Raw genomic sequence first — 11,187 nt, 5'->3', positions numbered from 1 at the left:
TGCAGTCGCTGGTACAGTTGTAGGATCCGATCATGCAGGAGCAGCCGGGACTCTGAGGAGCACAGGAATAGGCCTTGCAGGAGACATTTTGTCCAAGACAGTTCGCATAACTGTTAGAATTTGTGCAGTTGCTTGTGTTCCCCGAAGGAGCGCAGTACCACTGTCCTTGAGACTTGGTGATCATTACATTACTTATGATTATCATCAGCTGCAGCGCTAAAAAGATAAATCCATCTGTTACTGATAATCACTTCTACATCACTGTATGTCCTTGAAACTATATATATATATATATATATATATATATATAAAATCCATAGTTTTTAGAAAATCTTTTTGGCAAAAAAAAATACTGTAAACACATTTACAAAACTGTAAAAGTGGTAAAATTTACCGTATACAACTGTAATTTACGAACAAGAAAATCTAAAACCAAATCAAAGTTCATCACAAGTAGCTTTTCCACAAGCTGGAGTATTTACTAATATTATGAAAGTGCACAGAGTAATTCATGCAAACACAAAAATTATACATCAAGATGTTATTTTTACTGTAAAGTAACTGGTTACATGTTAAATGTTTGGTTAAGTTTTTACAGTTTTTCCCTGTATATATTACAGGAACTTGCTGTCTATTAACAATTCTTTTCCATAGTAGTTTTTAGGGATGTGACGAGATCTCGTGGCACAAAATCTTGCGAGATCTTTGCAAAACAATTTGCAGTGTTTACATTAGAGCTGCAAGGTTAATCGTTTAAAAATGGCTATCTCAACTGAAACACCCACGTGATCTTATTTCTGAATGACAATGATTCAGCTATGTCTGTTATAACTGTTTCACATCGCGAGTGTCAGTGGAGCGTGAGAAGCATGTTTTGTTGCTGCCCATGTTAATGAATCATTCATGCTGCATCAGAAAGAGCAACATAATGAATATTTTCAACCACACATCTTTACAGACATTTAGATAACAGAAATACTGATATAAAAGTTTGTTGTTTGGGTATAACACTTATTCTCTGTATAGTAGCGAACAAAACAAAAGTATCTTAACACATGTATTGTAACGCAATTTCCGACAACTGTCCATTTACAAAAGTGTTTGTCATTGAATAATTCATTCAAAAGATTTTAATTGAGAAACAGGTCTTTATGAATTAAATGAATTAATTATTGATTAATTTCCTTCCTTCATTTATTTATCAATTAATGAATTTTTTGTTCAAATGAATAGTTATTTATTAAAAGACTTAAGCAATTAACCTTTTGTCAGAACCACTAGTAAATTGTTATTTTGTTTAGTTTTCTAATTATTATTTTTTTCTTTAGAATCGTAAGAATCGTGAATTTGTAGGCATATATATATAGCTGTAGTTTACATTTTACATGTTGTTTAGTTCTGCATATAAATCATTTAAAAATAGAAGTTTAATTTTATAAAGTTCATGTTGATTTCAATGTGCAACTACATTTTTTTTTTCATTTTTGTGTTTTTGGTTGAATAAAAGACTATTCCTATATATTTCATCATTGAGGATTCCTTCAAAAAAGGCTAAAAATCTCATTCTCATGAACCCAGTCTCGTGGGATAAGTTTCTCGTCACGTCCCCTAATAGTTTTACAATATTTGTATACAATACAACACAATATTTATACAGTGCAGTAAAATTTATACTGGAAAGTTTGTGGAGAACAAAAAAAATTAATAAAAAGCCTTTCTTTAAATTCAGCCTTGAGTCATTTTGCTACACGTGTCATTTAATATATATAATAACCATCCATCATTCTCTCTTTTTTTTTCTCTTTTTTTAAATGTGTTTTATTCTGACAGGTCCGTTTAGAGGTAGACAGGATTGGGAAAAGACCACAGCTGGCGACTCCAATTTGAGTAGCTCAAAGTGCAACAAGACGAGTTTTGCTCATTTTGCATGTTCCTAAAAGCGCTCATCAGGCAGATATTCATAAATGAACATCTGTGTTTAATATTAGTAACATGACTTACCAGCCAAATGAAGGATTATGTTCATTTTGCTTTGCATTGATGATCCTCTAAAAAAGAATCCCATGTCCTCCGTCCAGTGCTGTATCGCAAACTAACAGCTGTTTAGTAAGCTTAAAAATGCTATAAATTCCTATGAAGATGCATTTGCATTTTCTCCTCTAGGAAATACAAACCACACATAAACAAAACAGTGGCTTCTCACCACTGTGCTTCTGTCAGACTTCGTTTACATAATTTTAGGAACATGCCATGCCTCTTTCAAGTCAATAAATGGTTTTATTGTTTGACAGCAAGTTGAAAAAAGCATTAACAAAGCATTAACTCTGTGAAAAGGCTTGAGTACATGCCTTGTGTTAAAGGCAGTAGATGCTGCGCAAGTTTTATTAGTTTAAAAAGTATTGAGGTCTTCTACACTGTAAAACCCGACAAGTTAACTTAACTCAAACCGTTTGAGTAAACAGATTGCCTTGATTTAAACCATGTAAGTTTTGAAACTTTGCATTCAAGTAATTAAGTGATTAACTAAGTGATGATTGAGCATTAGTGATGAACAGCTGCTGTTAACAAACAGAATCACTGAAGAAAAGAGAAACACAAGAACTACAACTGACTTCAGACACAGCCTTAGATGAAATCAACTGAAAAAAATACATGAAATCTCTCAAGATCTGATTAAACAACCCCACAAACAGCATCACCAGCTCCACTTATTAATAACCAGACTGACTTTATTTCTGTCAGCCGTCTACAGAAGATCTTATTGAGAATGAACTAAGGTTTAGATGTTGATTTATTGTTTCATTTGAAGTAACCATGTTAGAGATCAGTGTTTGCTTTAGTTGGGCTCTTTACCCTTGATTTCTGTCTTTGTTTTCTCTCTGGCTGTTATAACCGTGTGTTTCTAAAACACATTTGTTGTAATTCAAAAGCCCAGAAGAAATGCCATCAGGTGCCAACCTGTACCTAGGTGTAGGTTGTTATACTTTATATTGGTGATGTTAATCATTAGTTATTGAACTGTACTGAGTCTAATCTCCGATGAAATAGGTGTTGTGTAATTTGATTGATTATAGTAAATGGATGCTAAGCGCCAGTTTTTTTTCGTCACCATTGTAGAGGTTCATATTCTGATTATTAATGTCTGTGTTTGACCAGCTACTGGCATAGAAGAAAAATGTATGTGTACAAAATGTTTAGAAAGTCATTTTTATATTAACTGATTATCACAGAACCACTGGCTCTTAGTGTCATTTTTTACTAGAACCACTTCTACAAATTACACTACACCTACTTCATCAAAGATTAGACTCTGTACCGCTCAATAATTGTGAATAATAATAATGAATAATTATCATCACCAATATAAAGTATAACAATCTACACCTAGGTACAGGTTACCACCTGATGACATTTTTTCTGGGCTTTTGAGTTACAACAAATGTGTTTTAGAAACACACGGTTATAACAGCCAGAAAAAGACTAAGACAGAAGTCAAGGGTCAAGAGCCCAACTAAAGCAAACACTGATCTCTAACATGGTTACTTCAAATGAAACAATAAATCAACATCTAAACCTTAGTTCATTCTCAATAAGATCTTCTGTAGACGTCTGACAGAAATAAAGTCAGTCTGGTTATTAATATGTGGAGCTGGTGATGCTGTTTGTGGGGTTGTTTAATCAGATCTTGAGAGATTTCATGTATTTGATATCAGTTGATTTCATCTATGGCTGTGTCTGAAGTCAGTTGTAGTAGTTCTTGTGTTTCTCTTTTCTTCAGTGATTCTGTTTGTTAACAGCAGCTGTTCATCACTAATTAACAATCAGCACTTAGTTAATCTTAATTGCAATGTACATCTTTCAGTGAACTCAACTGAATTAAGTTCAGAGTACTCATAACTGTTAGTTTTTTCAACTTAAATGGTTTAAGGCAATCGGTTTCCTCAAACGGTTTGAGTTAACATAACTTGTCAGGTTTGAGTGAGGCTGTGTCTGAAGTCAGCTGTATTTCCTTTCTCTCTTTTCTTCAGTAATTCTGTTTGTTAACAGCAGGTGTTCATCACTAAACTCAATTATCACTCAATTAATCACTTAATTACTTAATTGCAATGTATATCTTATTTCAGTGAACTCAACTGAATTAAGTTCAGAGTACTCATAACTGTTAGTTTTTTTTTCAACTTAAACGGTTTAAGGCAATCTGTTTCCTCAAATGGTTTGAGTTAACATAACTTAAGGATATCTGTTTACTCAAACTGTTTGAGTTAAGTTTACTTGTCGGGTATTACAGTCAAGGCAATCTGTTTACTCAAACGGTTTGAGTTAAGTTAACTTGTCGGGTTTTACAGTGTATATGACAAAGGCTTTTGCAAACCAGTAGAGCCATCAAAGCTGCTTAAGAGTATAGTAATGACTTAAACTAGGAACTACTGATACGAAGTGGTCTACAGTAGCAATATAACAAGGTTTACACACAAAAATGAAGTTTTATGTTTTTGGGATCTGGATTTGTCTGTCAGTTTTGTCATGTTTAGTAACTTGTCTGAGGATTTGTTCCTCTACTTAAAATGATCAGTTGCTGGATGATACCATTGTTATTCCTCATTGATGTTCAAGAAAAGAAGCCAATAAACCAGTTTCCTTTTCATGACATTAACATGTGCCAAATGCATCATGAGATGAAGCGAACATGAATTAAATTCTGAACATGAAAACAAAGGGAACCAATGTCATGTTGATACAACCTAAATCAGAGTTACTTTAAATAGCTGCTGTAATCTGTTGCCAAAATTTGATTAGATCAGTTTCTCCACACAGTGTGAATGATACATTGTGTCTGTTTTTGAGAATTGCATATTTTCTGTTGAGACAAAAACAAATAAAGCTCATAGTTAGTCATATCACAACATTACTAAGCAAATGTATGGTGATATCTTAAACCACACCTAAAACTATTCATCCACATTATCAGATATTATTAAAACACGAGTTATTTCTCATGTGCAAAAGACAAAAGAACAGGTCACACAGCTCCAATGGTTAATGCAAATTGTAAAAATAATTAAATAAATAAATGCAATATAGCCTAAATACATCTAAATGTTTCTCTGTTTCCCATTTAAGTTGATGCTGAAATTCAAGGCACCACATGTAACACAGAGGTAAGAAACACAGAACACTTCTTACATATTTCAAAATATGTGAATTTACAATAGTGTTTTTTGGCATATCTGATTCTTTGAAAAGTGTACACAGCAAAATCTCCAGTGTTAATTTAAGACTCTGAGTGTGGAGTCTGTGGACTCATATAAACTCTGAAGCATTGTTAAAAGTAACACTGAAGCAGAGTTGAAGTTAATGAGATAATTAAGAAGTTAATTGAGTTATGATTTAGCATTATTGAAGACACCTGATGTTAACAAGCAGAATCGCCAAACGAGAAAATCACAATTTGTGTGTCACCATTATAGTGGTCAGTGTTTTCTTTAGTTGGGATCTTGGCTTGTGGCTTTTTACTTTTAAAATTTTTTTTGCAAATCAAGAGCAAAAGTCATCGGGTGGTGATGTTTATGTTTTAATGTAATCGTTTTTTGACCTGAGTTGCTGAACTCATTTACAGTGTTTTCTCTAAATACTTCTCCATTATTTATTGTAACAGCTTTGATTCCACAATGAAAGCGTCTGCATTTTCTATTCGTTTTGTAGCCATCTCTTACAAGTGATTCTGATTTTTTTTATTTTATTAAAGAGTCTTCATTGTAGGCACACACAGATAACAAGAATCAGCGTATGAATCTCAACAACGGTGACAAACAGCATATCCAGATAAACAGATCTACTCTGAACATCACAAAACTAGATACTAAAAATTCACATAAAAAAAAAGCAAAAATTAAATATAGTTAGAATAAAAAGTTAAAAAGACAGTTCAGCTCATAATTTATTCATGCCGCAATGCATGATGGGAGCCATGGATGAGTTTTTATTGGCTACAACATGGTTTTTTGATTTATTCATGGTCACCATTGTTGTGATGGTCATGCTGATTCTTGATGTCTGTGTTTCTAAACTAAAGAATGTTTTTCTTTATGTAGAACTAACTTTTAAAAACGTGTCATATTGTGCCAAAAAACGCTGGATTGCTATCTTCTTTTTTCACTTAATTTATGTATACATTAATGAAACCTGAACTTATGCATTCAGGTAATTCCATGGCAATTAGTCCAAACCACAATCAATAGCACACATGATTGCCTTTGCTCTGGTCTGTGTGTTATAAATCTGTTACCACAGCCCCACAATGTCTGACGTAAACATCTGAAGGTTTAAGATCCCAACTAAAGCAAACACTGACCACTATAATGGTGACACACAAATTGTGATTGTCTCGGTTGGTGACTCTGCTTGTTAACATCAGGTGTCTTCAATAATGCTCAATCATAACTCAATTAACTTCTTAATTATCTCATTAACTTCAACTCTGCTTCAGTGTTACTTTTAACACTGCTTCAGAGTTTATATGAGTCCACAGACTCCACACTCAGAGTGTTAAATTAACACTGGAGATTTTGCTGTGTACAGTGCTAAAAGAAAATGCTCACTTCTGAAATTACACTGTGTTCCATTCAGAAACTGATTTGGGACATCTCTAAACTCTGAAGGTCCACTACAGATGATATACAACATAAAACAACATAATAGTGGGGTCACATTTACTGCTGCTCTACAGTCATTTCAATAGGAGTTTGAGTTTACTAAGGGTGGAAAAGTTCCCCACACAGATTTTGCTCGTGTTCAAGGTGGCCACTTGAAATCGATATGTTGACCAGAAAAAGCTGCTTGGTTTGAAAGTGACTTTTGCAAGAGCAGTGCTTCCTAATCTTACTGACAATGGACCTTTTCTGTCTGAGAAGTTTCACCAAAATATGGCTAATGTGACCACATTTTCAGAACACAAAATGCCAGCGCTTTGTAGTTGACTGTCAACATAGTCTCCTAGCTGACATTATGCAAACCCAATTAAAAAAAAAGTTGGGACACTGTACAAATTGTGAATAAAAACAGAATGCGATGATGTGGAAGTTTCACATTTCAATATTTTGTATTATGTATTATGTTGTATTATTCAGAATACAACAAAGATATATCAAATGTTAAATGTTTAAACAGAAAATATTTAATTTTAAGGGAAAAATACATTTATTTAAAAGTTCATGGCATCAGCACATCTCAAAAAAGTTGGGACAAGGCCATGTTTACCACTGTGTGGCATTCCCTCTTCTTTTTATAACAGTCTGAGGAGACAAGTTGCTCAAGTTTAGGGATAGGAATTTTGTCCCATTCTTGTCATGATGTTGTAATTGATTCAGTATGTGGTCTGGCATTGTCATGTTGGAAAATGCAAGGTCTTCCCTTAAAGAGACGACGTCTGGATGGGAGCATATGTTGTTCAAGAACTTGGATATACCTTTCAAGATTGATGTTGCCTTTCCAAATGTGTAAGCTGACATTTAATCCGGATGACATGGCATCCACGTTTTCCAAAAAGAACTCCAAATTTTGATTTGTCTGACCACTGAACTGTTTTCCACTTTGCCACAATCCATTTTAAATGAGGCCAAGGGAAAACTCCAGCGCTTCTGGATCATGTTTAGATATGGTTTCTTTTTTGACCTATAGAGTTTTAGCCGACAATGGCGAATGGCACCGTGGATTGTGTTCACCGACAATGTTTTCTGGAAGTATTCCTGAGGCCATGTTGTGATTTCCATTACAATAGCATTCCTGTTAGTGATGAAGTGCCGTCTAAGGACCCGAAGATCACAGGCATCCAGGATGGTTTTCCAGCCTTGACCCTTACGCACAGAGATTGTTCCAGATTCTCTGAATCTTTGGATGATACTATGCATTGTAGATGATGATAACTTCAAACTTTTTGCAATTTTTCTCTGAGAAACTCCTTTCTGATATTGCTCCACTATTTTTCGCCACAGCATTGGGGGAATTGGTGATCCTCTGCCCATCTTGACTTCTGAGAGACACTGCCACTCTGAGAGGCTCTTTTTATACCCAATCATGTTGCCAATTGACCTAATAAGTTGCAAATTTGTCCTCCAGCTGTTCCATATATGTGCATTTAACTTTTCCAGCCTCTTATTGCTACCTGTCCCAACTTTTTTGGAACGTGTAGCTCTCATGAAATCCAAAATGAGCCAACATTTGGCATGACATTTCAAAATATCTCACTTTCAACATTTGAGATGTTATCTACATTCTATTGTGAATAAAATATATGTTTATGAGATTTATACATTATTCCATTTATTTTTTTACTCACAATTTGTACTGTGTCCCAACTTTTTTGGAATTGGGTTTGTAGTTAAGAATATGTGACTTTATTAATTGTCCCAATACATGTGTATTCTTTGTAATAAAAAAAGTAGTTTGTTTCTTTATTCATTTTATTATACTTTATTCCTGAATCCACACACTGTTGGTGAGATCACAGAGACCCAACAGCAGAGTGAAACACAAACATCACCATTTACTCTACTGTCAAAATAAGTACAGCAACCAATCAGATCCAAGATCCTCCACTATACTCCACCCTCCATGCAACCATAGCCCAGCTGCACCAAATGAGCTCCTTATCCCAGTACTGATACAGTTACATACAGTATGCAGCCATTAGAATACATGCTAAAGTTTGTGGATTAATTACATTAGTTGGGTCAGAAGACACCTGACCTACACACTTGCAACACGTTTTACTCTTTAACTTCCGTCAGTCAATATTGTAAGCAGATAAGGTCTTCTGAATGTTATCTTGTTCTTGTGTAAATAAATTCATTCTAGGTTGTCAGATTATTGAATGTCTCAGTGTCTTATTTCAGCAGTAAGGTTTTACTTACATAAGTACAGATCTCAGTTTTGTGTGTACTGGTTAGCATGCATACACTCTGTTAAAACAAGAGGAAGTCACCACTATACTAAATATGGGTGGAACTAGTGTAGTCTGACTTCCATTGCATTGAAGCAAGGCTTGCATTTTTATCAATTATTATTTGAATGGTAACAAACACAGAATCAACAGAATTCAAACTACTAAACTGACTGGAGACTCAGAAGAGTATTGATAAAAATGAAGGCCTTCAATGTGCTGTTGATCTGGATCTTTCTGTCAGGTCAGTTTTTCATGAATCATAATGCATGAATCACCTTTGACCAAAGGCCAACACTTATCCAACAAGCACATGCTGGATGAATCACCTTATTTAGGTCTGTTCATCCAAAAAATGGACTGCTTTTATAGTGTTTATGACATTTGAAAAGACATATGTGACTCTGGACCACAAAACCAGTCGTAAGGGTCAATTTTTTAAAACTGAGATTGTTACATCATCCGAAAGCTTAATATATATAAACTTTCTTTTCAAATTGCCTTAAAAGATGTCCAAATTAAGTCCTAAGCAATGCAAATTACTAATCAAAAATTAAGCTTTGATATATTACAGTAGGAAATTTACTAAATATCTTCATGGAATGTGATCTTTAATTAATATCTTAATGATTTATGGCATAAAAGAAAAATTGATCATTTTGAATTATACAATGTATTGTTGGCTATTGCTCCAAATATACATGTACGACTTAAAATACTGGCAGCAGCTCTTCAGCACAAATTCTGAACTTTATCACTAAAATCAACCACAAAACTGATCTTTGTGTTCAAGGGTAAAAGGTACACATGCAACAAGTGTGGAAAAAACAGGAAGTGGCCATTAGACACATAATTTGTATATTTCTACTGATATTATTTGGTTGTAATTTGTGTGGGTGGGTGGGTGGGTGGGTGTGTGTCTGCAACGTGTCTGTGTATGTATGTATAGACAGAGAACAAGAGAGAGAGACAGTCCACTAGTGGACTATATGAATAAGACATTATTTATGGACATAAATGCTGTTACATAAATTGATATTGATTATATATAAAATACAGAAAAATAGTCAGGTTCAATAGTTGGTTCATTGGTCACATTATAATAAATCATGACTGACTCCACAGACTGCTTTCTTTAGCAGATGTATACATGCTGGATGAATCACATTATACTGTCTGTCTGGACTTTAGTTTGACTGAAATCAAACATTTGAAGTGCATGTAAAAGATCTTGTGTTTATTATGTTAATATGAATTTTCTGACTTAAAATCCTGATCTGGCCCAAACATTTAAACACAGATTCTGAACTTTATAACTAATATCAACCACAAAACTCTCTGTGTTCATGGGTAACAGCTCGACATGCAACAAGTGTGACAAACAGAGGAAGTGGCCATTAGACTCTCAAAGCATTCACTGCCCCAGACATAGGCTCCCTAAAGCAGTGGGTCTCAATTCCAGTCCTGGGGGCCCCTGCTTTGCACATTTTGCATGTCTCCCTTATTTAACACACCCTTACTGAGATCATAAGCTCGTTATAAGAGTCCCATGAACTGAACTGACGAGCTGCTGATCTCAATCAGTTGTGTTAAATAAGGGAGACATGCAAAATTTACAGAGCAGGGGGCTCCCAGGACTGGAATTGACCAATGCTATAAAGGAGGAGTGCTACTACATGCACTACAGACATGAAACATGTTTGACCTATTTAATATATAGTACTAAATATTTAAGTCAATGCACCTTTAATTAAAGGGGAACAATGGAGATGATGGCAGTATATGACTGACTGTACTTTTAAGCCCAGTTAAACAAACTTTTTTTTTTTTTTTAATAGGTATTTGTTGTTCCACACGCTTTGGGACAAATCCTGGTCCTGTACTGAGTTTATTTTGTCTAATAATATTTGCACAGCTCTTTGGTTGAATCTTGGACAAACTTACAACTCATAGATATTAATTCAACTATCAATATGTAAACATTACCATTATGCCAATAAATCTTCATAATCATAGTATCTACGTGTTTTTCTAAATGCATTAAGAAGGTAGCATTGTGTTGTGTATTTCTCAGAGTCATCTTTAAAGCTGCTATCTGTCATTTTATGTTAAAAACATTTTAACTATATAATAATTAGAGGTCCATCTCTCTGTGGAAAGTGGAAAGCTCACAAACAACAGAATTGTAGCTAAAACTGAAGTAACTTTGTGTTGTTTGGCTCTGGATGCTTCTGTCCGGTCAGTTCTCT

The sequence above is a fragment of the Carassius carassius genome, chromosome 7 (genome assembly GCF_963082965.1).
Source record: "Carassius carassius chromosome 7, fCarCar2.1, whole genome shotgun sequence".
NCBI lineage: Eukaryota > Metazoa > Chordata > Actinopteri > Cypriniformes > Cyprinidae > Carassius > Carassius carassius.
This window is presented reverse-complemented; position numbering follows the sequence as displayed.